Source organism: Haematobia irritans, chromosome 1 (assembly GCF_050003625.1).
Source record: "Haematobia irritans isolate KBUSLIRL chromosome 1, ASM5000362v1, whole genome shotgun sequence".
NCBI classification, from domain to species: domain Eukaryota; kingdom Metazoa; phylum Arthropoda; class Insecta; order Diptera; family Muscidae; genus Haematobia; species Haematobia irritans.
The window spans coordinates 91982748-91994095 of NC_134397.1; positions in this window are offsets into that span (position 1 = coordinate 91982748).

An 11348-nucleotide genomic window follows, 5' to 3' on the forward strand; every position below is an offset into this window, starting at 1 on the left:
TGCTTGTAGTCGGCTTTGACGTAGGTTTCATTGTCCATTACCACGCAGTCAAACTTCGTCAGCATCGTCGTGTACAGCCTCCGGGTTCGTGCTTTGGCCGTCGTATTTTGTTTATCATCGCGATTTGGAGTCACTACCTTCTTGTTAGTCGATAGTCCGACTCGTTTTTTGGCTCGATGCACGGTTGTAGACGATACACCCAGCTTATTTGCGGCATCTCGGAGAGAGAGGTTAGGGTTTCGCATGAAACTACCGGCAACTCTCTTTGTCGTCTGAGCGGCTTCCGTTTTTCGATTTCCCCCCGATCCAGACTTCCTGGCTGTCGACAAACGTTCCCCAAACACTTTAATTACATTTGTAACGGTTGATTTGGCAACTTTTAGCGATTTTGCCAGCTTTGCGTGCGAGTAGCTCGGATTTTCGCGATGCGCGAGCAAAATTTTGATACGCTGCTCTTCTTGCTTGGACGGCATTTTGACAACTGAAGAGTGAATTCATAAATCAAAATAGGAGCAACATTTTACACACACACACCTTCAAAATGAGGGGTGTTCAGGTTTTTTTAATGCAAAATTGACAGAAATACGTCAAGTTTATATTGACCAAATTTTGACCGTATCACCCTTTATATAATTATATCTATCCCTTTATAATAGGATCTGATGTTAGATCTTGGAATCATATATGGAATTATATACATTTATATTTAATTCTATCTCAGCATATGTGCTGCTTATATCCAAATGGCCCAATTTTGAGATCTAATCATAATTGATTACACCCCCCAATTTTTACGCGGGTATACATTAGAGCTGCAAAACTATCGATAGTATAGATAGATATTTTTTGACGTCACTATACTCGTATATAGCTCATAACGACTATCGATAGTATCAGTATAAATGTCAATACACCAAAAAACATGTCCGTAGTTAATTGCAAAAAATATTTGTTCGTACACACAAATTTTTTTTGATTTCAATCACGAAAATCACGGATTCAATCATTTTTTTAATTGAAATGTCTTCAATCACGTAAATGGTATTATCAATCACCCATTTTGTTTGAAAACCAACACGATTTTCAATTAAAAATTTAATTGAATCAATCAAAAATGCGACTGATATTTGATATAAAAATTACAGTTTTAATTGAATCAATTTAAATTTTAATTAATTTCGGTATAAAAGTCAATCAACTATTTGATTGATTTAATTAAATTATTAATTTATATGGGCAATAAATTTGAATCAAAAAATGTATATATTGCGCCCCCAATATGTTATTTAGTTTTTTTTTTATACCCTCCATCATAGGATGGGGATATATAAACTTTGTCATTCCGTTTGTAACACATCGAAATATTGCTCTAAGACCCCATAAAGTATATATATTCTGGATCGTGGTGAAATTCTGAGTCGATCTAAGCATGTCTGTCCGTCCGTCCGTCTGTTGAAATCACGCTAACTTCCGAACGAAACAAGCTATCGACTTGAAACTTGGCACAAGTAGTTGTTATCGATGTAGGTCGGATGGTATTGAAAATGGGCCATATCGGTCCACTTTTACGTATAGCCCCCATATAAACCCATCCCCAGATTTGGCTTGCGGAGCATCAAAGAGAAGAAAATTTCATCCGATCCGGCTGAAATTTGGTACATGGTGTTGGTATATGGTCTCTAATAATCATGCAAAAATTGGTTCACATCGATCCATAATTATATATAGCCCCCATATAAAGCGATCCCCAGATTTGGCTTGCGGAGCCTCAAAGAGAAGCAAATTTCATCCGATCCGGCTGAAATTTGGTACATGATGTTGGTATATGGTCTCTAACAATCATGCACAAATTGGTCCACAGCGGTCCATAATTATATATAGACCCCATATAAACCGATCTCCAGATTTGGCTTGTGAAGCCTCAAAGAGCAGCAAATTGCATCCGATCCGGCTGAAATTTGGTACATGGTATTGGTATGTGGTCTCTAACAACCGTGCAAAAATTGGTCCACATCGGTCCATAATTATATATAGCGCTCATATAAACCGATCCCCAGATTTGGGTTGCGGAGCCTCAAAGAGAAGCAAATTTCATCCGATCCGCCTGAAATTTGGTACATGATATTGGTATATGGTCTCTAACAACCATGCAAAAATTGATCCACATCGGTTCATAATTATATATAGCCCCGTATAAACCGATCCCCAGATTTGGCTTGCGAAGTCTCCAAGAGAATCAAATTTCATCCAATCCGGCTGTAATTTGGAACATGGTGTTAGTATATGATCTTTAACAAACGTGCCAGAATTGGTCCATATCGGTCCATAATTATATATAGCCCCCATATAAAACGTTCTCCAGATTTGACCTCCGGAGCCTCTTGGAGGAGCAAAATTCATCCGATCCGGTTCAAATTAGGAACGTGGTGTTAGTATATGGTCGCTAACAACCATACCAAAATTGGTCCAATCACACAAAAATTGGTCCTTATCGGTTCATAATCATGGTTGCCACTAGAGCCAAAAATAATCTACCAAAATTTTATTTCTATAGAAGATTTTGTCAAAATTTTATTTCTATAGAAAATTTTGTCAAAATTTTATTTCTAGAGAAAATTTTGTAAAAATTTTATTCGGTTCATAATAAAATTTTCATCATTGTCAAAATTTTATTTCTATAGAAAATTTTGTCAAAATTTTATTTCTATAGAAAATTTTGTTAAAATTTTATTCGGTTCATAATCATGGTTGCCACTCGAGCCAAAAATAATCTACCAAGATTTTATTTCTATAGAAAATTTTGTCAAAAGTTTATTTCTATAGAAAATTTTGTTAAAATTTTATTTCTGTAGAAATTTTTGTCAAAATTTTCTTTCTATAGAAAATTTTGTCAAAATTTTTATTTCTATAGAAAATTTTGTGAAAATTTTATTCGGTTCACAATAAAATTTTCATCATTGTCAAAATTTTATTTCTATAGAAAATTTTGTTCAAATTTTATTCGGTTCATAATCATGGTTGCCACTCGAGCCAAAAATAATCTACCAAGATTTTATTTCTATAGAATATTTTGTCAAAAGTCTATTTCTATAGAAAATTTTGTTAAAATTTTATTTCTGTAGAAATTTTTATCAAAATTTTCTTTCTATAGAAAATTTTGTCAAAATTTTTATTTCTATAGAAAATTTTATTTCTATAGAAAATTTTGTTAAAATTTTATTTCTGTAGAAAATTTTGTCAAAATTTTATGTCTACTTTGTCAAACTGAATTATATACGTATTGGATCGATCTTTTTTGATTTAATATATACCACGTATGGACTTACATACAATTTAGAAGATGGTGTTAGGAGGTTTTAAGATACCTTGCCATCGGCAAGCGTTACCGCAACTTAAGTAATTCGATTGTGGATGGCAGTGTTTAGAAGAAGTTTCTACTCAATCCATGATGGAGGGTACATAAGCTTCGGCCTGGCCGAACTTACGGCCGTATATACTTGTTTTTTTTTTTTTTGAAATAAAAGAAAATATGCGTTTCTTATAAAAAATATTTTATTTTTCTGAATTATTCTATAGACTAAAGAATTTGGTTTTCGCTATTTGTATGTTGTGTTCTAACATAACTTAGACATACAATTAAGATCAATAACAACTAAAGGGTTAAAAAATAAGCTATATAAATCATTATCTGCCTTATCATATTAACGATGTCAGCATGTTCCTTCTAATATGTAGATGCGCCTAGATTTCCAATAAATCAGCAGCCTGTAAGCTAAATTAGTTTTTCTGAAAGTAAACGGAATAATTCGAATTTAATTTTTTTCAATTAAAAGTTAATTTTGTTAAACATTACCTGCATAGAATATCAAGTTCCAGGTTGTATATTTATAATCTTCTTTTGCAGTTGTACTCGTTTAGCATAAAAAAAGTGTATTAAAGAGCTCGGTAATTTGATTTTAGTAACAATTCCTTTCCAAAATTTCCACACATTGAAATCGTCTAATAAAATTTGAACCAATCAAAGACAAAAATAATGACAAAACAATGTAATATTTGGTATTATACGAGGGCGGTTCGGAAACTTCTTAGCCTATCAATGAAAGAGAATAGTTAGTTTTTCAAAAATATTTTTATTTTTCAATATAATCTCCTTAAACTTCAGTACTAAGTGTATCCAACGCTTTTCTAGCAATTCTATCCCTTGATTAACAAAAGTTTTCCTCAAGATCTTCAAAATAGTGGTTTACAACTGTAATTGCATCTTCATTTGAGGTAAAAATTTGCCAGCAAGGAATTTGGGAACAAGTAAAAGTTACTGGGAGCTAAATCAGGAGAAAAGGTGGGTGGTCAAGCAACTCGTACTTTAATTCGTTGATTTTAGCCATTGTTAAAACACTCTTGTGCGCTGGTGCGTTGTCTTGTTATTTTATTTTTTTTTTGTATTGTAAGCCAGGACGTTTTTCTCGAATTTTTACATTTAATTGATCCAAGAGGTTGCAAAAGTACTCTGAATTTGTTGTTTTACCCTTTTGCAGATAGTCAATCAATAAAATACCTTTGAAGTCCCAAAAAACCGTTGCCATAACCTTACCACCTGATTGAATTGTTTTTGCCTTCTTTGGGGCACTTCCTGCAGCTTCAGTCCATTGTTTGGATTGTTCTTTTGTCTCTGGAGTATAGTGGTGGATCCATGTTTCATCAACAGTTATGAAACGACGCTTAAAATCCATTTTATTTCGCTTAAAACGATCCAAACAAGTTTGAGAAATGTTCATTCTTATGCGTTTTTGATCGATTCTTAACAAATGCGGCACCCACCTTGCAGAAAGCTTTTTCATCTGTAGTTCTTCATGCAAAATTAAATGGATTCGATCATTTGAGATGCCCATGATATTAGCAATTTCACGCACTTTTATTCGTCGACCATTTAATACCATATCATGCACTTTGGCTACAATTTCTGTTGTTGTTGCTGTTTTTGGACAACCCAGTTTTTTTACTGTGTGAAGGAGCACTTTCACCTAACACATTCACCATATCATTATGAATTTCTTGTCCCGATAAACCATTTTTATGTAAATATTTAATGACAGCACGCATTTCTAATTTTTTCCATTGTAAAAAATTGCGGATGCGTTTTTTTTTTTGAACACCTGTTTCTATATGAAGGATTTACCAGATCGAAACAAAATTTAACATGTGTTCATAACAGAGATGGAAGTTTCCAAAACAGTGAACTTTTTTCTGTTTATACCGCGCTTTTTGTGCTAGGCTAGGTTAGGTTAGGTGGCAGCCCGATGTATCAGGCTCACTTAGACTATTCAGTCCATTGTGATACCACATTGGTGAACTGGTGAACTTCTCTCTTATCACTGACTGCTGCCCGATTCCATGTTAAGCTCAATGACAAGGGGACTCCTTTTTATAGCCGAGTCCGAACGGCGTTCCACATTGCAGTGAAACCACTTAGAGAAGCTTTGACACCCTCAGAAATGTCACCAGCATTACTGCGGTGGGATAATCCACAGCTAAAAAACGTTTATGGTGTTCGGTCGAAGCAGAAATCGAACCCACGACCTTGTGTATGCAAGGCGGGCATGCTAACCATTGCACCATGGTGGCTGGGTGCTAGGCTAAGAAGTTTCCGAACTGCCCTCGTATTGATGATACTTTGCAAATTCTGGAAATAGAAAAAAAATATAAATGGAAAATACATATTTTTTATAAATTTCGGATATTTTTCATATTTTTAAATCCAAAAGAAAGAAAAAGAAAATGTATAATTTTAAAAGATCAATACGGCACCCACCTTTTGATTGCAAACATATTCGTATATTCTTATATATTTGATAAAATGATGGATATGATGGGATTGAAATAAAATTGTTCACTAAAAAATATGAATAAAAAATATATTATTTTAGTCCGTTTAATGTAAACAGGCTTCAATGGAAAACGGTATTCACATTTCAAAATTTCTTACCTTCAATAAACGTAGATTGTTTTCCATTTTTACAATGCCACAACACACAAACAAAGGTAATTTCAAATGCTTTCTGTTATATATTTTTTATTTTACCACGTGGCCATTTGTTGTTGCACACTTTATTTATTTCAATCCTTTGCTATGATTTGTTGTTGCGTTCAAAATATTTATGCACACATTTTGAATGCAGCAGACAGAATGTCGCCAATCATGTTTTTCAATTTACGCGAAAAACAAAAATCCAACCGTTCGTTACGAGTTACTTCCACATACTGATCTCTCCATCATACATAGTTGAATAAATACCCATTCTCTTGTTCTATTTTCGCTCTTTCCATTCCTCAAAATTATTCAATTTCAATCACAAAGGTGATTGAATCAATCACATGTTTAATTGGGAACGGAAAAAATTTCAATTACATTTGTAATTGAAAATTATTTCCGAATTGATTAACAAATTGAATCAGTTAATATTTTAATTGGAAACGTAACAAATACCAATAATTTTTTTAATTGGTTTTTATTTGGATTTGATTAAATAATTAGTTGAATCCATTAACATATTAATTCAAATCCGTTTCCAAATTCAATTAAGTGATTAATTGAAAAAATTTTGGTGATAATTCTTTGTGTGTGTTAAGTTTTATTATTTTTTGCGAAATTTTCCACAGCCCACTGAAATAACAATAAATAAAATAAAGTTCAATGACCGTACATATAAGTTCAATATGAACTAAAGCAGAAGAAAATTTTTGTACGATTTCCAAAAATATTAACCCTTTCGACCCTAAAGTTGCCTGTCGGCAACTTTTTGTGTTTTGAGACTCACTGTCAGCGTTGTTTTTGTTTTTGTTCATAAAGCTGTAACGGTATCGAAAGCTACAAGTGTTTTCTTCAAGTTGAATGAAAAATCAGCTAATTTGGTTGTCAATTAGCAAAAAAATTTTCATTAATACGTACGTACCTCAAGAAAAAAATATTTGCGAATTTAAAAAGAGGTTTTTATACATGTGACTTTTTTCAAAAATTGCAACTAAAATGTTGAAAGTTTTTATTAAATCTATTGTAGTACATGTCAAATAAAATATTTCTGGAAGTCAAATCTTAGAATTGCAAAAAATAACAGATGGGAAATTTTTAAAATTGAAAAGTTGCCTGTGGGCAATTGTGGTAGTAAAATTACATATTTTTGAGCATAAGACCTGGAGAAAAAAGGTTTGAAAAACAATGATTTTGAAAAAATTTTGAACTTCAATTGGGATGTCCCAGTGACGAGAAATGCGGCGATGATGTGGAAAACATATCTGCAGTGCAGGGGGTATTTGGAAGGAATCGTAAAAAGGGAAGAAGCCATAGATATCGACCTTCTTGGCAACATACTAGTGGATTTGCACGAATATTAGCGCTTTATAATACTTTGGTTTTTTACACCGCCAGTTAATTGACATGGGTTAAAAACAAACAAAAAAACAAAACATTTTCGTGATTCACGCGAAGCCGTGCATGAAATTTAAACGAAATCTCGTGAATGAAATTTAAACGAAACCTCGTGAATGTGCGTGAACGGGATTAAAAAAATGTGTGGCGCGTGAGCGTGAGTAAAAATCAAATTGTGTTCGTAATTGTGAGTGAGTAAACTTTCTGCGAAATCACGCTCCCGATAAAAATTTACTTTCACGATCCAACCCACGCTCACGATCCAACTCACGCTCAAGATAAAATTCACGTTAACAATAAAATTCATATTCACGATAAAATTCGCACTCACGGTAAAACAGACACAAAAAGTCACAATCACGAACAAATTCACGTTCACGATTAAATTCAAGCTCACCGATTTTAATCACCTTTACATATTTAATCATGCTTAAGATTTCAATAGCGTGAGTCACGAGAAATTTCGTTAATTACCAGAATTTTATTGAGCCACGAAAATTGTCGTGTTCCGAAAATATTCGTGACTTACGAGATTTGTCGTGAATTACGAAAATTGTCGTGAATCGTGCGAAAGCGTGAGACAAAACCATTGTTCATGTGTGAGCGTGTGCGACTATGACTTTTCATTTCGTGACCGTGAATTCCTACCTACATGGCATGCGTGAGTACAAATATTTCTTCGTGAATGTGTTTGAGCGTGATTGAAATTCCACTCACGCGCGCATCTAAGTATATATTTACTGTAAAATAACAAAAAACTTAACAAAAATCCAATAAAACGTAATACGTCTATCATTACAAAACAAAATAGTTTGTAGTCACAATTGCCCAAAGTTGCCTACAGGCAACATTCTCTACCGCCTAAACGAATGGGCGTGGCGACCCGAAATTTTGGCTAGACGCTTCTTAAATGACTTCAACATGATTAAAAGTAAAAAAAAAATTTAGCGATACCTATAAAAATTCGGGGTCGAAAGGGTTAATAATGGACTACTGTATGGTTAAAATAGTCATGATGTGGCTCCAATGCTTTTTTTCTTTACAAATCATTTAATTACACAATAATTCTATATCCTAAATCTTATAGTATTTGGGACATCTAATGACTTCATAAAGTAGATCATTATGTTATAATAACCATTTTGTTTTCTGTTACTTTTATGTATTTTAATTAGTGTTGTAAATTTTGATTACTTTTGGCTACTCGTTACTTTTGAATTGAGTACTCGTTACTACTCGGTACATAACAGAAATTTAAAGACATTTTGTGCAATTTTTAATAAAATTTTCTTCTTTTAAAATGTGCTGTTTTAGATATACAGGCCTAGTTAGAAACAGATATCCACCAATTTCATTTTTACGATGAGAGCCAATGTTGAAATCTTTCAAGGGTATTTGAGTAAACTCGGCACCTTCTATGAAAAAATAGTTTTGACGTCAACAACATTATCAACAGTGGATTGGAAACAATGCAAATTTTATCACTATTACAATCGTTCTTAACAAGTGGCAAATCCTTTACAAGAAATATGTTACATTTTTCACTTTCTGTAATACTTTTTTTGAGGTGAAGCCAACGTTTGCTTTTTCTTGTCATTTTAACTGGGAGAACCGATTTTCCAAAACGTTAATTATTATTTTCCCAAAACTCAAAATTTGTGCTTCCAATCTGCAAATTTGCTTACCGTCGGAAGAAGACATAAAACGAGTACTCAAAAAATTAGTCAGTGACGAGTACTTGTAATCAAATACTCGTTACTTTCCCAACACTAATTTGAATTAGGTTTCATTTTGTAAAATAACATATTTGTTTAATATATTTGTTTTCGTAAAAATAGTGGGTGTGTTTTTATACCCTTCACCACTACTGTGGTACAGGGTATAATAAGTTTGTGCATTTGTATGTAACGCCAAGAAGGAAAAGTCTGAGACCCATCGTTTGGTATACCGATCGTCATAGAATTAAATTCTGAGTCGATTTGGCGATGTCCGTCTGTCTGTCTGTCTGTCCGTCTGTCTGTTGATGTATTTTTGTGTGCAAAGTACAGCTCGCAGTTTTAGTCCGATTGTCCTAAAATTTGGTATAGGGTCCTGTTTCGGCTCAAAGACGATCCCTATTGATTTTGGAAAAAATCGGTTCAGATTTAGATATAGCTGCCATATATATTTTTCACCGATCTGGTCATAATTGGCGTGCATATCAACCGATCTTCCTCAAATTCCGTACATCCGAATATTTTATGAGTCTCGAAAAACTTGCAAAATATCATCTAAATCGGTTCAGATTTAGATATAGCTCACATATATAGATTTCGCCCGATTTACACTCCTTTGCCCACAGAGGCCAATTTTTTGCTCCGATTTTGTTGAAATTTTTCACAGGGAGTAGAATTAGCATTATAGCTATGCGCGTCATATTTGGTGGAAATCGGTTCAGATTTAGATATAGCTCCCATATATATGTTTTTCTGATTTCGACAAAAATGGTTAAAATACCAACATTTTCCTTGTTAAATCGCCACTGCTTAGTCGAAAAGTTGTAAAAATGACTCTAATTTTCCTAAACTTCTAATACATATATATCGAGCGATAAATCATAAATAAACTTTTGCGAAGTTTCCTTAAAATTGCTTCAGATTTAAATGTTTCCCATATTTTTTTACTAACATTGTGTTCCACCCTAGTGCATTAGCCGACATACATTTTGAGTCTATAGATTTTGTAGAAGTTTATAAAATTCTGTCCAGATCGAGCGATATTTAAATGTATATATTTGGGACAAACCTTCATATATAGCACCCAACACATTTGACGGATGTGATATGGTATCGAAAATTTAGATCACTAAGTGGTGCAGGGTATAATATAGTCGGCCCCGCCCGACTTTAGACTTTCCTTACTTGTTTTAATTCTAACATAAGCAAATTAAGGGATAGTATCGATAGTGCTCAAGGAAACTATCGAATGGAGCGACTATCGATAGTTTTGCAGCTATAGTATACAGCTTATGGAGCTATATAAACGATAGTAGTGTTGGCCTGTTTCAAGACAATGAACACAAAATTGCCTTAATCCTTTCGACCCCGAATTTTTATAGGTATCGCTAATTTTTTTTTTTTACTTTTCGGGTCGCCACGCCCATTCGTTTAGGCGGTAGAGAATGTTGCCTGTGGACAACTTTAGGCAATTGTGACTACAATCTATTTTGTTTTGTAATGATAGTCGTATTACGTTGTATTGGATTTTTTTTAAGTTGTTTGTTATTTTACAGTAAATATATACTTAGGTGCGCACTGAGTAGAATTTCACTCACGCTCAAACACATTCACGAAGAAATATTTGTGCTCACGCACGTCATGTGGGTAGGAATTCACGCTCACGTCAATTCACGAAATGAAAAGATATACTCGCGCACGCCCACACATGAACAACGTTTATGCCTCACGCTTTCGCACGATTCACGACAATTTTCGTACTTCACGAAAAATCTCGCGATTCACGAATATTTTCGGAACAAGACAATTTTCGTGATTCAATAAAATTTCGTAATTCACGAAATTTCTCGTGACTCACCCTATTGAAATCTTAAGCGTTATTAAATAAGTAAAGGCGATTAAAATCGGTGAGCTTGAATTTAATCGTGAACGTGAATTTTATCTTGAGCGTGAGTTGGATCGTGAAAGTGAATTTTTATCGGGAGCGTGATTTCGGAGAAATTTTACTCACTCACAATCATGAACACAATTTGATTTTTACTCACGCGCCACACATTTTTGTTTAGTCCTGTTCACGCACATTCACGAGATTTCGTTTAAATTTCACTTCGCGTGAATCACGCCTGACTCACGAAAATGTTTTTTTTTGTTTTGAACCCATGTCAATTTAACTGGCGGTGTAAAAAAACCAAAGTATTATAAAGCGCTAA